Genomic DNA, 20,681 nt, shown 5'->3' on the forward strand with positions numbered 1-20,681 from the left:
AACAAGACCTTCACCAGGAGATGGCTTCGAGGGACAGACACATCTGCTATTGCGTCGTGACACTTAACCACATCACATAGTGTTTGTTATGCCTCACATTTATTATGCCCCTTCCACTGAATTTTTTAATGAATCAAACTGAATTTTGACTGCTAAGCCCCTCTATCTATCTTTCTTTCTCTCTCTCTCTCTCTCTCTCTCTCTCTCTCACCTGCTATTCTTATTTCTAAACTCCACACATAAACATTGCTTCATTTTTGCGACGATCAAGATTCGCGCTGGACTTTCTCTCTAGACTATTGTGGGATTAAATGTCCGGTTTTTGAACTTATAGAAGTTCAATGGTAGGACTGAAGACATTTAATATTTTCAATTTGATGTTTTACTGTTTTTGAGTTTACTTATAGGCATATCAATGTGATATAATCATGAGTGTTTAAAATAATACAGTGGAGTAATGATTTTGTGAACTTTATTTTATCCTCTCACCCTCAAAGCTATTGAAGATAGGAATGTGCATGATGTTATTTAGAGCCTTTTGGCATTAGAGACTAAAAGTCTGGGGTTAGATCCTAATTGCATTTCTCCCCCAGTCAAGAAGGGGAACTGAATGTAAATGTCTATTTACTAATAAGATTACACCTTTGTTCAACATGTCTGTATGTAAACTTCTGCTTACTAATAACATCACGTCTGCTTGCTAATAACATCAACATTTGGTCACTAGGAGATGACATGTCTGCCCTTTGTTCAATCAAGAGCCGGGAGGAGGAACCTTTTATCTTTTTTGTATAAATGAGTCGATGTTCTGTAAATTGTCACACACTTGGGATCATATCGTTGCATTCTGATGTGATGTCCTGACTGTGTCTTTAGAGGCCTCTAAATAAATTCTTGCAAGAAAACTTATTCATCAGATCCTGAATACAATTATTTTGGACACGCAAAGATTACACTTAAAATAGTAATCATAAATTCCTTCACTACAAAGGCTGCCCCCATTGCAGGCGCGGGGGGGGGGGGGGGGGGGGGGGTCAGAATTGGCTGAGGTCTGCAGAGGGAGGTGATAGGTCAGATCTTGACAGCGGGGGATGAGCGTGCATTGTTAACGCAGGCGTGTCCGCTCTCTCAACTTGAAGTGTTAATGTCTAATTCTGGGATGCCTTCTCTACTGGATGGTGAAGCGCTAACACGTGATAATTATTTGTCACTTTTTGAAGTATTAGGTGAATTGTTCCCTATTCCAGAAATTGTCATTTCCGATTTGTTGTTCACTCAAAAAATTGATGAGGACGCTGCTACATTCATTGATCGGGCACTTGTCGAATTCTCATTAAAGACTGGACACTTGCCGACCGATACTGTATTGTATTCACAAATTTTTCGGTCTGCAATTTTAAAAGGAGCTCCAAAACCAATTGTGCAAGCTATGGAGGCCAATCCGGACTTGCCAGGCGCCGAGCATGTAAGGTGGTTGAGTCATCTTAACTCTTTTACTGCCAAAGACGTTAAATGACGTTCTGCAAAAACCTACGGAGGAGCGCCAAAGACATTAAAAGACGTCCTCCCTTTTTTTTTTTTTTTTTTTTGAAACGGGTGCTGGGAAGGCTTGCGGAGCTCTCCTGAAAGTTTTAAGCAGGTTTTTTGAGCCTAATGACTATTTTTGGCCCCTAGAGGGCAGCGATGACTCTCTTTTGACAAGATCGGGTGGGCGTCAGTAGAGGCGGAGCTAGAGCGTTGAGCAGGACATCAGAATGGAAAACAAAGGAAAAATGGCGGCCGGTCGCGAGGAGCTAACGCCAGAGCCGTTTTTTTCAAAGACCAAAAGCATCGCTAAAAAAGCACATTGTTGATGACGATGATCATCATCGATGATGAAGATGATGGTGACTCCGTGGTTGGAAAGCATTGACGCGGCAGTAGAAGACGTTAGATGGAGCTAGATGGAGGAGGGAACGGGCAAGCAGCTCTACACTTACAAGACAAAAAGCATCGACCAACGCTAAAATAGTACATTGATGACGATGATGATGAAGGTTAATCCGAGCTTGACGGCGAAATTGGAACCGCTGACGCGGCGGCTATGACGGTGTCGTAACGCGGAGCGCAACCGAGCACGCACAGGCGGACGTTCGATCGGACGACGGAGAGTGCCCCGAGTCCAATGCATATTCATCGGAGGGAGTGTGTACAGTCTGCTACTTGCTTTTTATTCCCCGGAAAAAAAGGCCGTCAAGAAAGTGTAACGTTTGCACGCAAAACGGACCAATGTGAAAGTGAAAGTAAACTGTTGTGCGAGTCCTGGCGTCTCCTTGCACGCAGGAGAGCGTTACAAAAGGAAAAACTGTATTTGAAACATCCACATAATTGTAAGTAGTACCACAGTTGCACACATTTGTAAATAGTTTGCGAAATTGTTTTGTCAAATTGTTACACTGTTGAATGGAAATAAACGGATTTTGCAATCAAAAAACACTTTTTCATTGTTGGTGAAAGCGTTTTACAGAAGTAAAGCACTATTTAGGTGTTTGTGGCATCATTCATGGACAAAAAGAAGTGTACAATTCACTAGAGTGCATGAAATAACATCGTTTCACAAAAAGCTCTTTTTCTCCGTTTTTTGTTTCAAAAGAGAATTTCGGTGAAAGTAACCATTTTCTATTGTTGATTACTGAAGAACGGAATAAGGTAGAAACAAACTTTTTTTTCTGATGAAAGCTGAGAGTCCAATCTTTCATTTGGTAGTATGTGTGTTTCCATAGTCCAAACACAACATTTTCTGTGGACCTTGAAAGATCACTCAAAATGCTTAAATCGGCTGCCACTGGCGACAACCCGTTTTTGAAAACGTCTGGCAGTCAAAGAGTTAAACATCATTTGAGAAGGTATGCAAAAGATATCGAATCAAAAAATGAAAAACGTAAGAATACTGAATTACAATTGGCAATGCTACAATTACAAACTTTGAAGAAAAAAAGAGGATGACTTTGTGAGTTCGGCTTCTGTGAACATGTCATCACCTAATACTGTTGGATCAGATTTGATTATGTTTCAGAATGGAGCATCATATGATCAGAATTATTGTTTCAACTGTGGTCGGCCTGGCCACTGGGCAGACACTTGCCAGGAGGAATCAGGTGTCATCAGGGGCAGAGGTCGGCGTGTGCAGAGTGGAAGGTGGAGAAGCCGTGGCTTCTTTCACCAGAGGGGGCGTGGTGCTACACGTGGCTTGTCATCGCCACAACAACAATATCCCTCTGTTCCTAACCAGGAGTTCCTGCCGCCACCTGGTGGACAATATCCGCAATGACTCAGCCCTGAATCTGCCCTCGGAGAACCAATGATTGATATCACGGTAGGAGGCACGACGTTATCATTTATGGTGGACACAGGAGCACGACATTCTACCATAATGACATTGCCGCCAGAATGCAAGCTCACAGCAAATGGCATTTCGCTGGTTGGATTCAAGGGAGAAAAAACTGACCTGAACTTGACAAGCCCTATACAAACGCAATGTTACACACAAACTTTCCTACATGAGTTCGTCTATGCACCCAATTGTCCTGTGAATCTAATGAGACGGGATCTGCTCATAAAAACTGCGCCATTGATACAGTGTGGATCGAAAGGAGTCTCGCTAAAATTCCCAGATGGAAATACCTTCTACTGCGGCGAAGCTACTACCTCTAAAGTCTCCTCCTAGTTGCCTGTGATACCTCAACACGCCATGTCCTGCGTCTCGGCTGAGATCTACTGGGCAAAGATTGACACTGATTCCTCCGGCTGGAGGGATGCTGAGAATTTTTGGTCAAAGTGGACCGGTTGGGTTAGTAACCTCCGGTCATATGATGTGGTTTCAGATTGTATGCATTGTACTCATTATGGCAGGACGGGAGATGACATGTACAGTGAAGCCTTCCAGAAAGTTGTTGGCGACAAATGGGAATTGCGGGTAGGTGATCTGTTCGCAGTTAGGCCCGGTGTTGCATTTTCTGTGAATCTGATTGAGGAACAAGCTCAATGGTATGTGATGACAGAACCACCTGACAAATCTGTGCTAGCATACCATCCTCATATATCACTGAGGGTGTCATCCCAGCACACAGTGAAAGATTTGGGTCCATTTGTCCTCGCATGCACAAAAGCAACTGATTGGCAATGCTCAATACACTCGGATTTGCTGTATTCAAAATCACTTGATGCCTATTGGATTAAATTTGACATGTTTGCTTCAATGTCTGTGTTAGAGCATCAGCTGTTGGATCGGCATCACAGAAGAGAGACGTCTGACAGTGACTTTGCTGGTGACATGTTAAAAACCTTGCCTGATGCACTCTGGTCCACGGACTCAACTGATGTGGGCTTAAGTGACGTTGCTCCGGTATTTTTTGAAGTGACACCCGACTCCGTTTGGTGCCGCAGTACCAAATGAAGCCTGACGGAAAAGCTGGCATCTCAGAAACAATTGATGGATTGCTAAAAGCGGGAGTTCTTTGCCACATTGATAGGTCTAACTACAATACTCCTATTCTCCCAGTAGAAAAAAAGAATACTGGTAAATTTCGCATGGTGCATGATTTAAGGGCTATTAATTCTAAAGTTTTGACACCTGCCTTACCGGTGCCAAATCCTCATTCTGCGCTGTCACAAATCAGTCCTTTGCACACTCATTTTACCTGCATTGATCTGGCGAATGCATTTTTTTGCATCCCTCTTGACGCGTCTATGCAAAAGTATTTTTCATTTACGTGGAATAACGAGTGTTATTCATATACCCGTCTGCCTCAGGGATTTGTCTCCTGGAATTTTTAATGCTTCCCTAAGACAGCTGCTGTCACATTTACAACTCCCTAATGATGTTCTCTTGGTGCAGTATGTAGACGATCTGCTCCTGGCTGCGCCGTCCGAGGAGTCCTGCCTTCAAGCTACACAGCTCCTTTTGAGCCACCTGGCTAAAGTCGACTTGAAATGCTCCGAGGACAAACTCCAAATTGCCCGACCGCAAGTCGCATTTTTGGGACGTCTCATATCAAAACATGGAACAGGTATTTCTCCATCACACAAAGATGACATCTTGCACCATCCCAAACCGACAAATGTGAAACAAATGTTGTCTTTTTTGGGATTGTGCAATTACTCTCGACATCATGTTCCGGATTTTGCGGAACTGACTCATTCTCTCAGACAGTTGGTGAATGAAAAAGGAATGAGAAACCTGTCACATGTTCTTGATTGGACCCAGGATGCTGAGACTTCTTTTGTCCTGCTAAAACAATTTTTGTCATCAGCCGCGGCTCTTGTCGTTCCTGATTACACTAGGATGTTTTTTTGGGACGTCTCTGAAAAGTCTTCAAGTGTGTCAGCTGTACTTTTCCAGAAAACAGTGGATGGCAACAGACAGGTCTGTCTGTACGCATCAACACCTCTTGAAAAATATGAGAAGCGTCATCATGTGTGTGCGGCGTTTTCTTCCGCATTAGCACGCTTGATTCAGAAAACGTCTCATATTGTGTTACATCATCCGTTAACGGTACGTACATCACATAGTACGGTACAATATGTGACTAGTCAAGCTTTCACGATGACGGGAGGGAGGCAGAGAAAGATTGAGTCCGTTTTGTCATAGCCTCACATTCTGTTTATACACGAAGGAAGAAATATGGCTGATGGTCTTCTCGAAGGTCAACTGCACTGCTGCGCTCAGCGAACTCTTGAAGACAACTCACTGAGGGATGACTTTTACGACATCCCACTAGACAACCCAGACTTGACGTTATTTACGGACGGCTGTTGCTTTAAGGGCGATAAAGGACTTCAATCAGGTATTGCAGTAACGCAGATGACAGGTTCAACTTTTGAACTGAAGGTGGCAAAAAGACTCACAGGACAACAGTCGGCTCAACGTGCAGAAATCATCGCTGTGACTTCGGCATTAAAACTAGCAAAAGATGGAGAAGAGGCAGGGGGAAAGGCTGCGCAGGGGGAAAGGCTGCTTTCTGAGGAGACGCATGCGCGAGATGCTGTGATTATCGCGAGACCTACAGCGAGACCGGGACACCCCAACATGGCAGCGCCCTGCTGCTAAGATAGAACTAGCTCTATTATGCTAAACTAATTCGAGTTTAACCATCATATATCTTGGCTTTTCTCTTTTCTCTTTCATCCGACAGATTTGGAATACCATCCAACGTGGAGGACCTCGAACGCTTCATTGACGGTTATTTTTACAACTGCGCGATGGAGGACTCTTCCGTCGAGAAACCGTCTAAGAAACCCTCTAAAAAGAGAAAGAATGACTCAGCGACGGACACGGACGACCTAACTACTACGGAGGTCTCGGTCAGTATGCTGGAGTCCATAAATAAAAAGTTAGAGGTCCTCTCCCTAATCTGCGAGGAGGTGAAAGGATTTAAGGTAAGTATGGAATTCTTCAGCCAACAAATAAATGATCTCCAACGCAACAATGCCGAGATACACGCTACACTCGTGACTGTTTCAGCCGAGTTAGAAACCATTAAAAAGGAAAATAAAATGCTAAAAGAAACTATTCTGGATGTTCAATCCCGTAGCATGCAGGATAATTTAATATTCTCAGGTATATCCGAGAACACCTCTGACAATCCAGAGGTTGAGATAAAAAAATTTATGACGACATCGTTAAAAATTCCTCAGGAGACAGTAAATAACATCTCCTTTCACCGGGTACATCGGCTTGGAGCCCGTAGGGGCAATAGACCCCGTCCTATTATCGCCAAATTTGAGCATTTTAAACAAAAAGTATTTGTTAAAAGTAAAGGACGGGAGCTTAAAGGGACCTCATTCGGAATGAATGACCAATTCCCTAGAGAGATTAATGAGCGGCGAAAGGTACTGTTTCCTATAATGAAACAAAATAGGCAGGAGGGTAAACGGACTATGATGGTCGTTGATAAACTATACATCGATGGCCAACTATTCCGGAACCCCAACTCCACTCCCTGGCTGTTCTAATTAGCATCGATGGAACTAAACTTTGTTTGATTATTAGATGTATACGTATACATATACATATACATATAATGTATATGTGGTTATAAAACCTAAAATATGAATACTCATTATGTTTACGCTATATTATAAATATAATAATAATACATAACTATATCTAAAAGTAGATTTAAACAAAAAAAAAAAAATCTCGCTTGGGTTACCAGTTACTGGTGTATTATAATGTTGTTTAACTCCCCACTAACGTCCTTCACTTTCACATCCCTACCCGTTTTTTCACTGTTATATTTACTTACACATTTCCTTATATTTTACACAAATTATATAAATCACCTAACTACTTTGATTCTATCCTATAACATGCCAGTATTGACAAATGGCCTATGCAGATATTTACACAGGACTGAGCCTATATTGTTTGTATGCATAAATTAGTTCTGGTTTCCTGGAATGTTTGTGGCGCTCGCTCACAGGCAAAAAGAATAAAAACTTTAGACCATCTCTTAAAATTAAAAGCAGATATTTGCCTCCTGCAAGAAACCCACCTACAAAAATCTGAAGAAAAATTACTTATTGATAAGAATTTTAGCCAAGCATACTCTGCCCCTTATAACAGCAGACAAAGAGGAGTCTGTATACTCATACATAAGAATTTACTCTTTACTCTAAATAATACAATAACAGACCCAGAGGGCCGATACATTATTATTCAGATAACTATATTTAATAAGATATATACACTTGGCAATTTATATGCCCCTAATAATGATGATCCGGCCTTTTTCCATGAATTTTTCTCTCAGCTGTTTGATTTAGCAGCGAACTCTACTATTATTATTGGAGGAGACTTTAACACAGTCTTAAATCCATTAATAGACCGTTCTAATAACACAACATGTATAAGGCGATTACAATCTACTAAAGTAATAGGGGAATATATGGATGATTTTGGCCTCGTCGACAGCTGGAGACTTAAAAACCCAAATAAGAAGGAATTTACCTTCTTTTCCGCTGTACACCGGTCTTTTTCAAGAATTGATTATTTTCTTACAAATAACTCTATTGCTGATAAGACTGTTACAAAAATACATCCTATTATTATTAGCGACCACGCACCAGTCTCACTTTCCCTACAAGTTGATTTTACCTTTAAACCACCACCAACATGGCGTTTTAACATCTCTCTGCTAAACGATGCAGAGTTTGATAAAATTATAAGGAAAGAGTGGGCAGACTTTTTGGAAATAAATGACTCTCCAGGCCTATCGCCATCTCTTCTCTGGGAAGCTGGGAAAGCAGTAATTAGAGGTAAAATTATATCATATTCATCTTATAAAAAGAAACAGGATCAAAAATTTGAAAATGACTTGGAAGATAAAATTAAACAACTGACGGATGAGTACGCAATAAACCCAAATGACCAAATATGGACTGACTTACAAAATACAAAAATACAGTTAGACGATATGCTAACTAAAAAGACAGAGTTTATAATACAACAATTGAGATACAACAACTTTGAATATAATAACAAATCAGGTAAATTTCTTGCAAACCAACTTCAACGCAATCGGGAAAAATCTCTTATAACGGCTATTAAAGGGACAACTGGTGAATGTACACAATCACCAGAAGAAATTAATCAAATTTTTTATAACTATTATCGCAACCTATACTCAGAAACTAACAAACCTAACCCTGAGCATATTGAGGCATTCCTCAGTAGCTTAAATATGCCTCAGTTAACTACTGAATATAAAGATATGTTAGAAGCGCCACTTACTATAAACGAGTTGTACAGTGCTCTAGATAGTATGCCTAATGGCAAGGCACCTGGCCCAGATGGTTATCCGGCTATATTTTTTAAGCACTACTGGTTAATGCTTGCTCCGCTATTCTTAAGAGTAGTAACAGAAATTAAAACTAATGGTTACATACGTCCACACATGAATACAGCAGCAATTAAACTTTTATTAAAGCCAGAAAAAGACCCCACCCTTCCATCAAGTTACCGTCCGATTTCACTAATTAACACTGATATCAAAATTATTACTAAGGCTTTCACATCTAGATTAGAAACAGTAATCTCGACAATTATTCATAACGACCAAACAGGCTTTATTAAAGATCGCCACTCTACTAATAATATTAGGAGGCTCTTTAACCTTATTAGCATGTCACAGCGGCATGATAAGAAGGCAGTTATTATATCGTTGGATGCAGAAAAAGCTTTTGACAAAGTTAACTGGTCCTTCCTCTTTGCTGTTTTAAATAAATTTGGCTTTGGGAAATCATTTATCCACTGGGTGTCAGTATTATATGATTCTCCCAAAGCTACAGTTACTACTAACGGGATTATATCTAAGAGCTTTATTTTACAGAGAGGCACAAGACAGGGATGCCCACCTTTATTATTTGCAATATTTATCGAGCCACTTGCAATAGCCATACGCCAGGAAAGAAGGATTCAAGGAATTCACTCTGGGGTAACAGAACATAAAATTAATCTATATGCCGATGATATTTTACTTTATCTAGAAAACCCGGCGATTTCGTTAGGGGAAGTATTTAACTTAATAACTAAATTCTCACAGTTGTCAGATTATTCTATTAACTGGACAAAATCAACACTTCTACCTATTACAGAAAATTCATGGAACCCTGCAAGCCAGGACCCACATTACTCATTTCCTATAGGTAATTTAAAATACTTAGGCATAAAAATCTCACCTAAATTAACTGATTTAATTCATTTAAATTTTTCTCCACTTCTGGATAACATTCATAGTGACTTGGAACGCTGGAATAATCTTCCTATTTCTTTAATAGGACGAATAGCCACCGTTAAAATGAAAGTTTTACCTAAAATAAACTATTTTTTCTCAATGATTCCATTTAAACCTACGGCTAAATGGTTCCAGTTGTTGGACTCAGCCGTTACAAAATTTTACTGGAAAAAAAAAAAAGCAAAGATTAGTCTATCTACTCTTCAGAAAAGTAAATCCAAAGGTGGCCTAGAGGCACCAAATTTTATGTACTACTATATAGCTAACCAGCTACAATATATCGTTCTATGGGCACAACCCAACAGAGATACTAACTGTTGGCTGGAACTAGAACAGAAGGATTGTAATAACCTCAGACTTCTAGATTTACTCTTTATTACAACATCGATTAAGCGACATAATTGTTTTAAAAACCCAATGATCTCCGCCACCCTGACTGCTTGGTGGAAGGCATTAGAAATTACAAAAGCCCAAGTGGAGCCCTGTGGGCTTTCTCCCCTATGGCATAACCCTGACTTTCGAATTAACAACCAAACGTTTTATTTAGGTGTGTGGGAGCAGAAAGGAATCACACATCTTCACCATCTCTTCTCAGATAATATGTTTATATCATATACATCTTTGCTCCAAAAATACAAAATAACAAACGGAATTTTTTTATTTTATCTGCAAGTTAAAAATATGATAAAGAAACAAATTCCAACACTTCAGGGTACGCTCCAACCGCCTGGCTTAGCTAAAGATATTACCAAGCTTTCTCCGACAACAACAAAAAAACTTTCAAAAATATATAAGTTACTTTCATATACGGATAAAATGTCTTTACCCATCTTAAAATGGGAGACAGACTTGTCTATAGCTCCGGAATCTGACTTTTGGATTCAAGTTTGTGAAAATGCATTTAAAATGACAAAACACACAAATTTACAACTTATCCAATACAAAATAATCCATAGAACATACATTACTCAATATATGATGAAGAAAATGGGCCTCTCCGACTCCGACATTTGTCTCCAGTGTTTACAAAACACTACAGACACTTATTTTCATGCTTTATGGTTATGCACCCCGGTTATGTATTTCTGGACTAAAGTCTTAGAAAAACTTTCCGCTATCTTGGACTATAGGATACCTTTATCTCCAAACTTGTGTTTGCTAGGTGACCTAACAACAACTGACCTACCACATAAACAATTTCAATCTACACTTGTAGCCCTTACTATCGCTAAAAAAACAATTCTTGTTAACTGGAAAAATAAACAAACTCTGAATATCGACCAATGGTCTAACCTCCTCATAAATCACATTTTAATGGAAAAAATATCGGCCTCAAATAAAAAACAAATATCAAAATTCATAGAAATATGGTCTACGTATATAGAATATTTTAACCTAATTCTGGTTATTTAATTCTGCCTGTTAGCGAGAGCCACCACATCGTGATAACTTACATTGATGTCTCTGCATTTGGCAGTTTGTTACTAATGGTTGTGTTTTTATAGTCAGGAACCCAGTTGCTGCCAACAGGATCGAACAGATTCACCTCCAATGGGCACTAAAGGCTAATATTCGGATTCACTGCATGCCAGGGGACTAACGCTACAGGTGCTGTCCCCCCTGGCTGGGCGTGGGCGGGTCTGCCCCTCTGTTGGCTGCTGGGTGGCGGCTGCGTCTTGGTCGTTCCCTGGGTCTCGTGGTGGGTGCTGTGTTGCGGGGCTCTCCCTGGTGTCCGGGGCGGCGCCGCCCCGGCGCGGTCCGTCGCTCTGGGTCCGGCGACGCGGGTCGGGGCCTGTGGGCCGCCGGGGTGCCCCGTGGTTCCCTCTCCCCTCCCACTTCCTCCCCCTTGCTTCCTCTCCCTCTTCACCTCTCCCCGCCCGTCCTCCGCCTCCCTGTCCCTTCTCCCTCGTCGCCCTTCCTCCTCCTCTCCCCCTCTCTCTGCGGCCCTGCTGCTGCCTCCTGCCCTTCCTGTCGTCTCCTTCCCCCGTCCCCTCCCCCTCCCCTGTCCGCCCTCCTCCCCCTCCCCTAGGCCGGGGGTTCCGTCCGTGGCCCGGGTCTCGGCGCTCCGGGGGCCGGGGGAGTGGGCGGGATTGGTGTTGTGCCCGCCCCACTCCGGTGGGCCTCCGGGCACTTCGGGCGGGCCCCGGTATCCGGGGGGCAAGCCCCGCCGGGGTCCCGGTGGGGTGGGTGGGGGTTTTGGTGGGCGGGTGCGCCTCCCCCCCCCCCCGCCCGGTTGGGGGGGGCCCAGCTGGTCGCTCCTCTTAACTCACTGCACTAGTTTTGCACAATACATTTTAGGGCACATAACACACTTTGGGGGGGAGTGGGGTGGGGTGGAGACACCGTCGCGGGGGGAGCGGGGGTTGTGGGCCGGTGGGGTGCCTGGTGGGCCTGCAGTGCCCCGTCCTGCTGCGTTGGGTTGGGGGCGCGGGCCGCGTTGGGGTGGGGGGCGCTCCTGCTCCGGGGTTTGCTCTCCGGCCGGTGGCCCCTGCGGGGCCCGGGGGTCGTCCTTTGGCGCGGCCGCGGCCTGGGGGGCCCTGAGGTGTTGCGCTTGCTCTGTCCTGGCGGGGGTCGACGGCTCCCCTCTTTGGTGGAGATTTTCATGCATGCTAGATCCACCACACCAGCATCTATCGAGACTCAGACACAACTTGTTTCTCCCTCAGGTCATTGATTCGGTGGAGGCTGGTGTCTGTGGATCTCACTCTGCTTCGTCTGTCCTTTCTACCTTTCCTCAGTTTCTCCTTTGGGCCCTTGAGGTTTCCCTGATTTGTTGGAGTTTGGATGTCTTTGGGGTTGGTGAAGGTTAGTGGCCCGGTGGGTGGTGTCTGGTCGGTGCTGGGCTTCGCTTTTCTTTCTTTTCTTTGGTCCCCCTTTGGGTCTCCTGGCGGCCCCACGACTCTGGCTGGATTTTGAAGTGTTCGGTTTAGGTGAACGGTATGGGAATTCTTATTTATTTTTTTTTTTTTTCGCACGCACGCACACACACACGCACGCACACACGCACACACGCACAAACACACATACAAAAAAAAAAAAAAAAAAAAAAGGGAGAACAATGATGATGACATTTCAAATGATCAATACTGAGATCCCCCCAAAAAAAGAAAAAAAAAAAAAAACTAGCAAAAGATAAGACTGTGAACATTTATACTGACTCAGCTTATGCACATGTTGTTTTGCATACTGCCATCAAAGAATGGCTAAGAAATGACTTTATGACTGCGTCCGGGTCCCCTATTAAACACCAACAAGACATTTTTAATTTGATGGATGCATTATTGCTGCCAAAAGCCCTAGCTGTGATCAAATGCAAAAGGCATTCAAAAAATGCTGATTTTGTCTCAGTAGGGAATGATTCCGCAGACAGGGCTGCAAAATACGTGTCCGGATACAGCCCAGAACTTCAACTTATGGTGAGTGAAGGTGAATTAGGAGACAGACAAGAAATAACTCCGGAAACAATTAAGCAGTGGCAGCTGAAAGCAAGCCCAGAAGAGAAGAGTGTTTGGCTTGCAAAAGGAGCGAAACAAGATGATGCAGGTATCTGGCTGAGAGAAGGTAAATATATCCCACCACAGACACAATTAAAAATCCTAATTTCTGAAGCCCACGGAATATGCCATGTTGGTATAGATGAAACTTTGAGGAGACTACAAAATTGGTCACATCCCTACATGAAACAGATCGTGAAAAGTGAACTGCAGGACTGCAGTGTTTGTAATAAATCCAACTGTATGTTTACAACTAAACCTCCTCCTGGCACTCACGATCCAGAAGTGACAGCTCCGGGACAAGTAATCTCAATGGATTTTACTGATATGTTAAAGCCAATAGAAGGTTACCGGTATTTACTGGTAATTGTGGATTCCTTTTCCGGGTGGCCGGAAGCATATCACTGTAAGTCTGAAACAGCAGAGGTTGTGGTAAAACATTTAATTAATCATTACATACCGTCACATGGGTTCCCCAAGAAAATTCAATCGGACAATGGATGTCACTTTAAAAATAAACATCTCCAGGAAGTAGAAAAAGCATTGGGGCTAAAACATACATTTGGCTCTGTTTATCATCCTCAATCACAGGGACAAGTTGAACGAATGAATAGAAATATTAAAGAAAAGTTGGCTAAAGCACTGGCCTCATCAAAATTGAACTGGCTGCAAGCTCTTCCTGTCGGTTTGATGAATGTGCGCATGTCATTAAATTCGGCTAAAGGCTGGACACCTTTTGAGGGTCATAAAAACAGGCCTTTTCCAGCTCCTAATGCTCCGCTGGGAGAGTCACACGTTGCGAGGCCTCCAGTAATTAAGGAGATAGTATCTACATTCTCCAAGCTAAGAACTAACCAAACAGATGTTCCTTCAAAAATAAATGATTGTGAATATGTGTTACTAAACGAAAATGGTGTGCTCCTATGTGGTTGGGACCGTTCAAGGTGAAAGCGTCTACCTGACGAGCTGCCCGCGGAGGAGGTCGCTCAAAGGAGATTCATTCAAGTGCCTTTTCCCTGGGCATCATTTCACAATTGATTCGCCTGGAAAAGCTGATCCAGTGTCAATCTGCTGCCCGAGGAGGAAATCACTCAATGGAGATTGAGTCACGTGCCCTTTTCATCAATTCACAACGATTGAGTCACACTCTGGGAAGATAATCCCGGTGACCAATCCTTGGATCTCTGGCAGTGAGCCAGGGTTCGGAAAGAGGCTGACAACGCCTCTTCTTCTTCTAAAAAAAAAAAATCAACCAACGACTGACAAACGTCCTTCTCCTTCGACAAACAAACTTCTTCTCAAGATGGCTTCGAAGAGGCAATCTGCTACTAATTTCTACATTGCGACGATTTTACTCATATTAATTGTTGTGCCAATCTGATTTTTCATGAAGCCCCTTGACACGAGTTTGAATACAACACACCGTGATAAAAGAAATGTTGTTTCTCCTCGAATTCCATGTATAATGTCCTGGGCTTATAATAACTCAATTGTTCTGACAGTTGCTCCTAACACAAACACGTCTGTTAAACTTCCCATTAAATCTTTGAGGGGATTTAGTGGTGGAGGGCCGACGAAGGGGGGCCTTTGGCTCAAGTACTGGTGGTATTTGACAGGAAGTGTTTTACGACTAGACTGGAGTTCCCTGATTACCACCCAAAGTGGACGATACTGGCCGTCAGGTTCAAGCGTGGAGGCAGTTTTCTTTAGCAAAAGAGTAACATTGCGTAGAATGGGAGGTCAATTTTTGTTCTTCCTGAAGGTAATATGCGGCCACTTAATGTAACCATAAATAATACCTCTTGTTTTGGGCTAATGTTATGGGCATGGTTCTCCGGAACTGATCCCTATTTTCCAATTTTTATTTGCATTGATAAAACTATGAGTAAATCAGAACAACCAAAAATGACTAAATACACAATGGAGCCTGGGGCGGAAGCTTTTAGTTTCCAAATTGATGGTGTAGTTGAATGGTTTCGGGCTACAACAGGTCTGTCTGGTGGCAGTAATAATAGGCTACTGTTAGCAAATGAGGCAGCACGTGCTTCGGGGGAAGATTGCGTCGTATGTGTGGGCCCAAGACCTTTATTGAGGGTAATTCCTGCTAAAATAGAGGATAAATGTGTAATGGAACTTATGAATAAAACTGTCCCCAATGTTAAATGCTCTCAATGGGATAAAGTATATCCACTTGTTGATTGGCAAACAACTAAACCAATATTTTCAAATAAAGTTGTGGATGGTGATTTTTCATGTATTAAAATGTCAGTTACTGGGGAAAAATTAGGAAAACTAAATCACACCACTCACTGCATTTCAGCAACAGATGTGGGTCGTAAATTCCAGCCTCAATCCAGGGCAGACATATGGTGGTGGTCCGGAGACAGCCAGATATTTGATAAGTTACCTCTGAATATGAAGGGATATTGTGCTCCCATCACCCTCCTTCTGCCAGTAGCTATTTTCCCTACATCGGTTGATAACCTTCTGCAAATTGTTAATACTTGTCAACCAGAATTTTCTCATTCTTTTCAGAGGGTCAAAAGATCCACTTGGCAGGATCAAAATGTTCCCACATACATAGATGCGATTGGAGTACCACGTGGGGTCCCTGATGAGTATAAAATAGCTGATCAGGTAGCCTCAGGTTTTGAATCGCTAATTTGCTGGTGGTGCACAATTAACAAAAATGTAGATAGAATTAATTATGTACATTACAATGTTCAAACGCTAGGAAAATGGACTCAATCTGGTTTTGAGGCTGTACACGGCCAGTTGTCTGCCACATCTTTAATGGCATTTCAGAATCGTATCGCACTTGATATGTTGCTTGCAGAAAGGGGTGGTGTTTGTTCAATGTTCGGAGAACAATGTTGTATTTTTATTCCTAATAATACTGCATGGAAGTTTAACCATTGCAATTGAGGGACTCCGAACACGTAATAAAAAAATGAAAGAGCATTCCGGTATCGATACGTCAATTTGGGACCTGGATGGATGCTTTTGGTAGATATAAAACCTTAGTTTCATCAATTCTAATTTCTGTGTCTTTTTTTTTTTTTTAACTACTTGTGGGTGCTGCTGTGTACCGTGTATCAGATCTTTGTGCCAAAGACTTATTACCACAGCCATTGAAAAACAAGATGTTCAAAACAAGTCGTCTTATATGATGGTAGAATCAGTAACTTCTAAAGCTATGACCGCTGTTGCGACACCCGATGTAGATCCCGCTGGAATTTTTCTCTAGACTGTTTTTAAGGGTTAAATGTCTTTACTAGTTCAATTGAGGGCCTGTTGACATTTAACATTTTCAATTTGTATTTTTACTGTTTTTGAATTTACTTATAAGTATATAGATGCCATATAACTATGTGTAGTTAAATGAATAACACTGTGGTAATGTTTTTGTGAAATATATTGGAATCTCTCACTCCCTTCCAGCTCTTGAGATAAGAATGTGTATGTTTTAACTCTTTCACTGCCAGACGTTTTCAGAAACGGGTTGTCGCCATTGCCAGCCTGATCTTTCAAGGTCCACAGAAAATGTTGTGTTTGGACTATGAAAACACACATACTACCAAATGAAAGATTGGACTCTCATCTTTCATCAGAAAAAAAAGTTTGTTTCTACCTTATTCCGTTCTTCAGTAATCAACAATAGAAAATGGTTACTTTCACCGAAATTCTCTGTTTTGAAACAAAAAGCGGAGAAAAAGAGCTTTTTGTGAAACGATGTTATTTCATATACTCTAGTGAATTGTACACTTCTTTTTGTCCATGAATGATGCCACAAACACCTAAATATAGCTTTACTTCTGTAAAACGCTTTCACCAACATTGAAAAAGTGTTTTTAGTTTGCAAAATACGTTTATTTTCATTCAACGGTGTAACAATTTGACAAAACAATTTCGCAAACTATTTACAAATGTGTGCAACTGTGGCACTACTTACAGTTATGTGGATGTTTCAAATACAGTTTTTCTTTTTATAACGCTCTCCTGCGTGCAAGGAGAGGGACCACGATTCGCACAACAGATCAGTTTCACTTTCGCTTTGTCCGTTTCGCGTGCAGACATTACACTTTCTTGACGGCCTTTTTTTCCGGGGAATAAATAGCAAGTAGCAGACTGTGCACACTCCTCTGATGAATATACATTGGACTCGGGGCACTCTTCGTCATGCGTTATGCTCCGTGTTTTCCGGTGTCAGCATCGCTCGCCCGTGAACCTTTATAACGTCGCCATAGCTGCCGCGTCAGCGCTTCCAACTTCGGCGTCAACCTCGGAGTCACCATCATCATCATCGATGATGATCATCGTCGTCATCAATGTGCTCTTTATCGTTGGTCGATGTCTTTGAAAAAAACGGCTCGACCGTGAGCTGCTTGCAAGCGGCCGCCATTATGGCTTCTTCAGCCAATGTCCCCTCAACACTCTAGCCCCGCCTCACGTCTTCTACTGACGCCCACCCAATCTTGTCAAAAGAGAGTCATCGCTGCCCTCTAGGGGCCAAAAATAGTCATTAGGCACAACAGACTTGCTGGAAACTTTCACCACAGATGCGGAAGGGTTCCCTCTACCCGTTTCAAAAACAAAACAAACAAAAAAATTGGATGACGTCTTTTAACGTCATTGGCGGCCCTCCGTAGGTTTTTACTTGACGTCTTTTAACGTCAGTGGCAGTGAAAGAGTTAAAAGTGGTCAAGTTCTCATGTCATTAGTCATTTGGTCGTAAAAACTGAAGGTCCAAGGTCAAAGCCTGTCTACATAATTTCTCCGAGGCTGGTGGGGAGCTGAGATAATCGTATCAGTATCATCATGTCTGCTTATTAAGAACACTAATTCTTTGTCAAGTCTAAGGGCGGAAGTATTCTTTTTACAAGTATAAAGCAACTGTATGTTTTCATATTCGTCACACTGGAAGCTTAACATCACCTTCGAATGTAAGCTATTCTCCTGTGTCTTTAAGAGCTCTTAAATAAACTCCTTAAAGGAACTTTTTCATACGATCTCAATTCTGCAATTTATTTGAACACGCAAAAGATTACACTTAATAAAGTAATCAAATAATGCCTTCACTATATACAGAGACATATAGAGATAGATAGATAGATAGAGAAATAGCTATATAGAGAGACAGACACAGAGAGAGATACCTATATACAGAGACAAGAGACAGACAGACAGAGAGAGAGAGATACACAGAGAGTGAGACAGTAAGCGATAGCTATATAAAGAGAGAGGGAGAGAGAGATTGCTATATAGAGAGGGAGAGAGAGATAGATAGATATATACAGAGACAGAGAGAGAAATAACTATATAGAGACAGATTGAGAGAGAGACAGAGAGACGGATACCTATATACAGAGACAGAGGCCGAGAGAGAGAAATAGCTCTATACAGAGAGAAAGATAGAGAGAGATAACTATATACAGAGAGAGAGAGAGAGAGATAGCTATACAGAGAGGGAGCGTTAGATAGCTATATACAGAGACAAGAGACAGAAAGAGGGATAGCTATATACAGAGAGAGAGAGAGCTATATACAGAGACAGTGAGAGAGAGAGAGCGATAGCTATACAGAAAGGGAGAGAGATAGCTATATACAGAGACAAGAGACAGACAATCAGAGAGAGAGAGAGAGAGCTATATACAGAGAGTGAGACAGAAAGAGATAGCTATATAAAGAGACAGAGAGGGAGACAGTGAGAAATTGCTATATACAGAGAGAGAGATAGATCTATAGAGAGAGGGAGATAGATATATACAGAGAGAGAGAGAGAGCTATATACAGAGACAGACAGAGAGAGATAGATACCTAAATACAGAGAGAGAAGCAAAAAAAGAGAGAGAGATAGCTATATACAAAGAGAGAGAGAGAGCAAGAGAGCTATATCCAAAGAGAGAGTGCTCTATTTACAGAGGGGGGAGAGAGAGACAGACAGACAAAGAGAGAGAGAGAGATAGCTATATACAGAGACAGACAGAGAGAGAGAAAGAGAGAGCTATATACAGAGACAGACAGAGAGAGAGATACCTATATACAGAGACAGACAGAGAGATAGCTATATACAGAGAGAGAGAGAGAGAAATAGCTATATATAGAGACAGATTGAGAGAGAGAGAGAGAGAGAGAGAGAAAGCTATATACAGAAAAATAAAGATTACTATATACGAAGAGATGGAGAGAGAGATAGCTATTTACAAAGAGAAAGAGTGAGAGAGATAATTATATACAGAGAGAGAGAGAGAGAGAGAGAAAGATAGCTATATACAGAGACAGACAGAGAGAAAAAGAGAGATAGGTAAATACAAAGAGAGAGTAAAATAGTTATATACAGAGAGAGAGAGAGCTATATACAAAAAGAGAGATAGTTATATACAGAGAGAGGGAGAGAGAGATAGCTATATATACATATATATAGAGAGAGAGATTACTATATACAGAGATGGATAGAGAGATAGCTATTTACAAAGAGAGAGAGTGAGAGAGGTAGCTATATACAAAGAGAGAGAGACAGAGAGATATAGCTATACAGAGACAGACAGAGAGAGAAAGAGAGAGCTATATACAGAGACAGACAGAGAGAGAGAGATAGCTATTTATTGAGACAGAGAGAGAGCTACAGTATATACAGACACAGACAGATAGAGAGAGTGAGCTATATACAGAGACAGATAGAGATAGATAGATAGATAGATAGATAGATAGATAGATAGATAGATAGATAGATAGATAGATAGATAGATAGATAGATAGATAGATAAATAGCTATATAGAGAGACAGACACAGAGAGAGATACCTATATACAGAGACAAGAGAGAGAGAGAGCTATACACAGAGTGAGACAGAAAGCGATAGCTATATAAAGAGAGAGGGAGAGAGAGATTGCTATATAGAGAGGGAGAGAGAGGGAGATAGATATATACAGAGAGAGAGATAGCTCTATACAGAGAGTGAGATAGAGAGAGAGATAGCTATATACAGAGACAGAGAGAGAAATAACTATATAGAGAGACAGATTGAGAGAGAGAGACAGAGAGACGGATACCTATAAATAGAGACAGAGAGAGAGAGATAGCTCTATACAGAGAGATAGAGAGAGAGATAACTATATACAGAGAGAGAGAGAGAGATAACTATTGTTATACATTATTAACATTTTTAATTCTTTATTTCATATTTTAACCATGTTGAAATGTTTTATAGATGTGTAGAGCAGGTGAAATAATGTTGAACTCAGTATAATTTGACCTTAACCTAGCTGGTACCTTGTTTTGTCTAAGATTCCTTCCCAGTCCTGCGCGAAAACATATTCTGTTCGTGAGAGAGAAAGCACACACACAGTTCCCACAACTATACTTCATTAGGAGCTGTCGAGTTCAATCTGTTTGTGAGATTCTGTTTTGG

Source organism: Vanacampus margaritifer, chromosome 16 (genome assembly GCF_051991255.1).
Source record: "Vanacampus margaritifer isolate UIUO_Vmar chromosome 16, RoL_Vmar_1.0, whole genome shotgun sequence".
NCBI lineage: Eukaryota > Metazoa > Chordata > Actinopteri > Syngnathiformes > Syngnathidae > Vanacampus > Vanacampus margaritifer.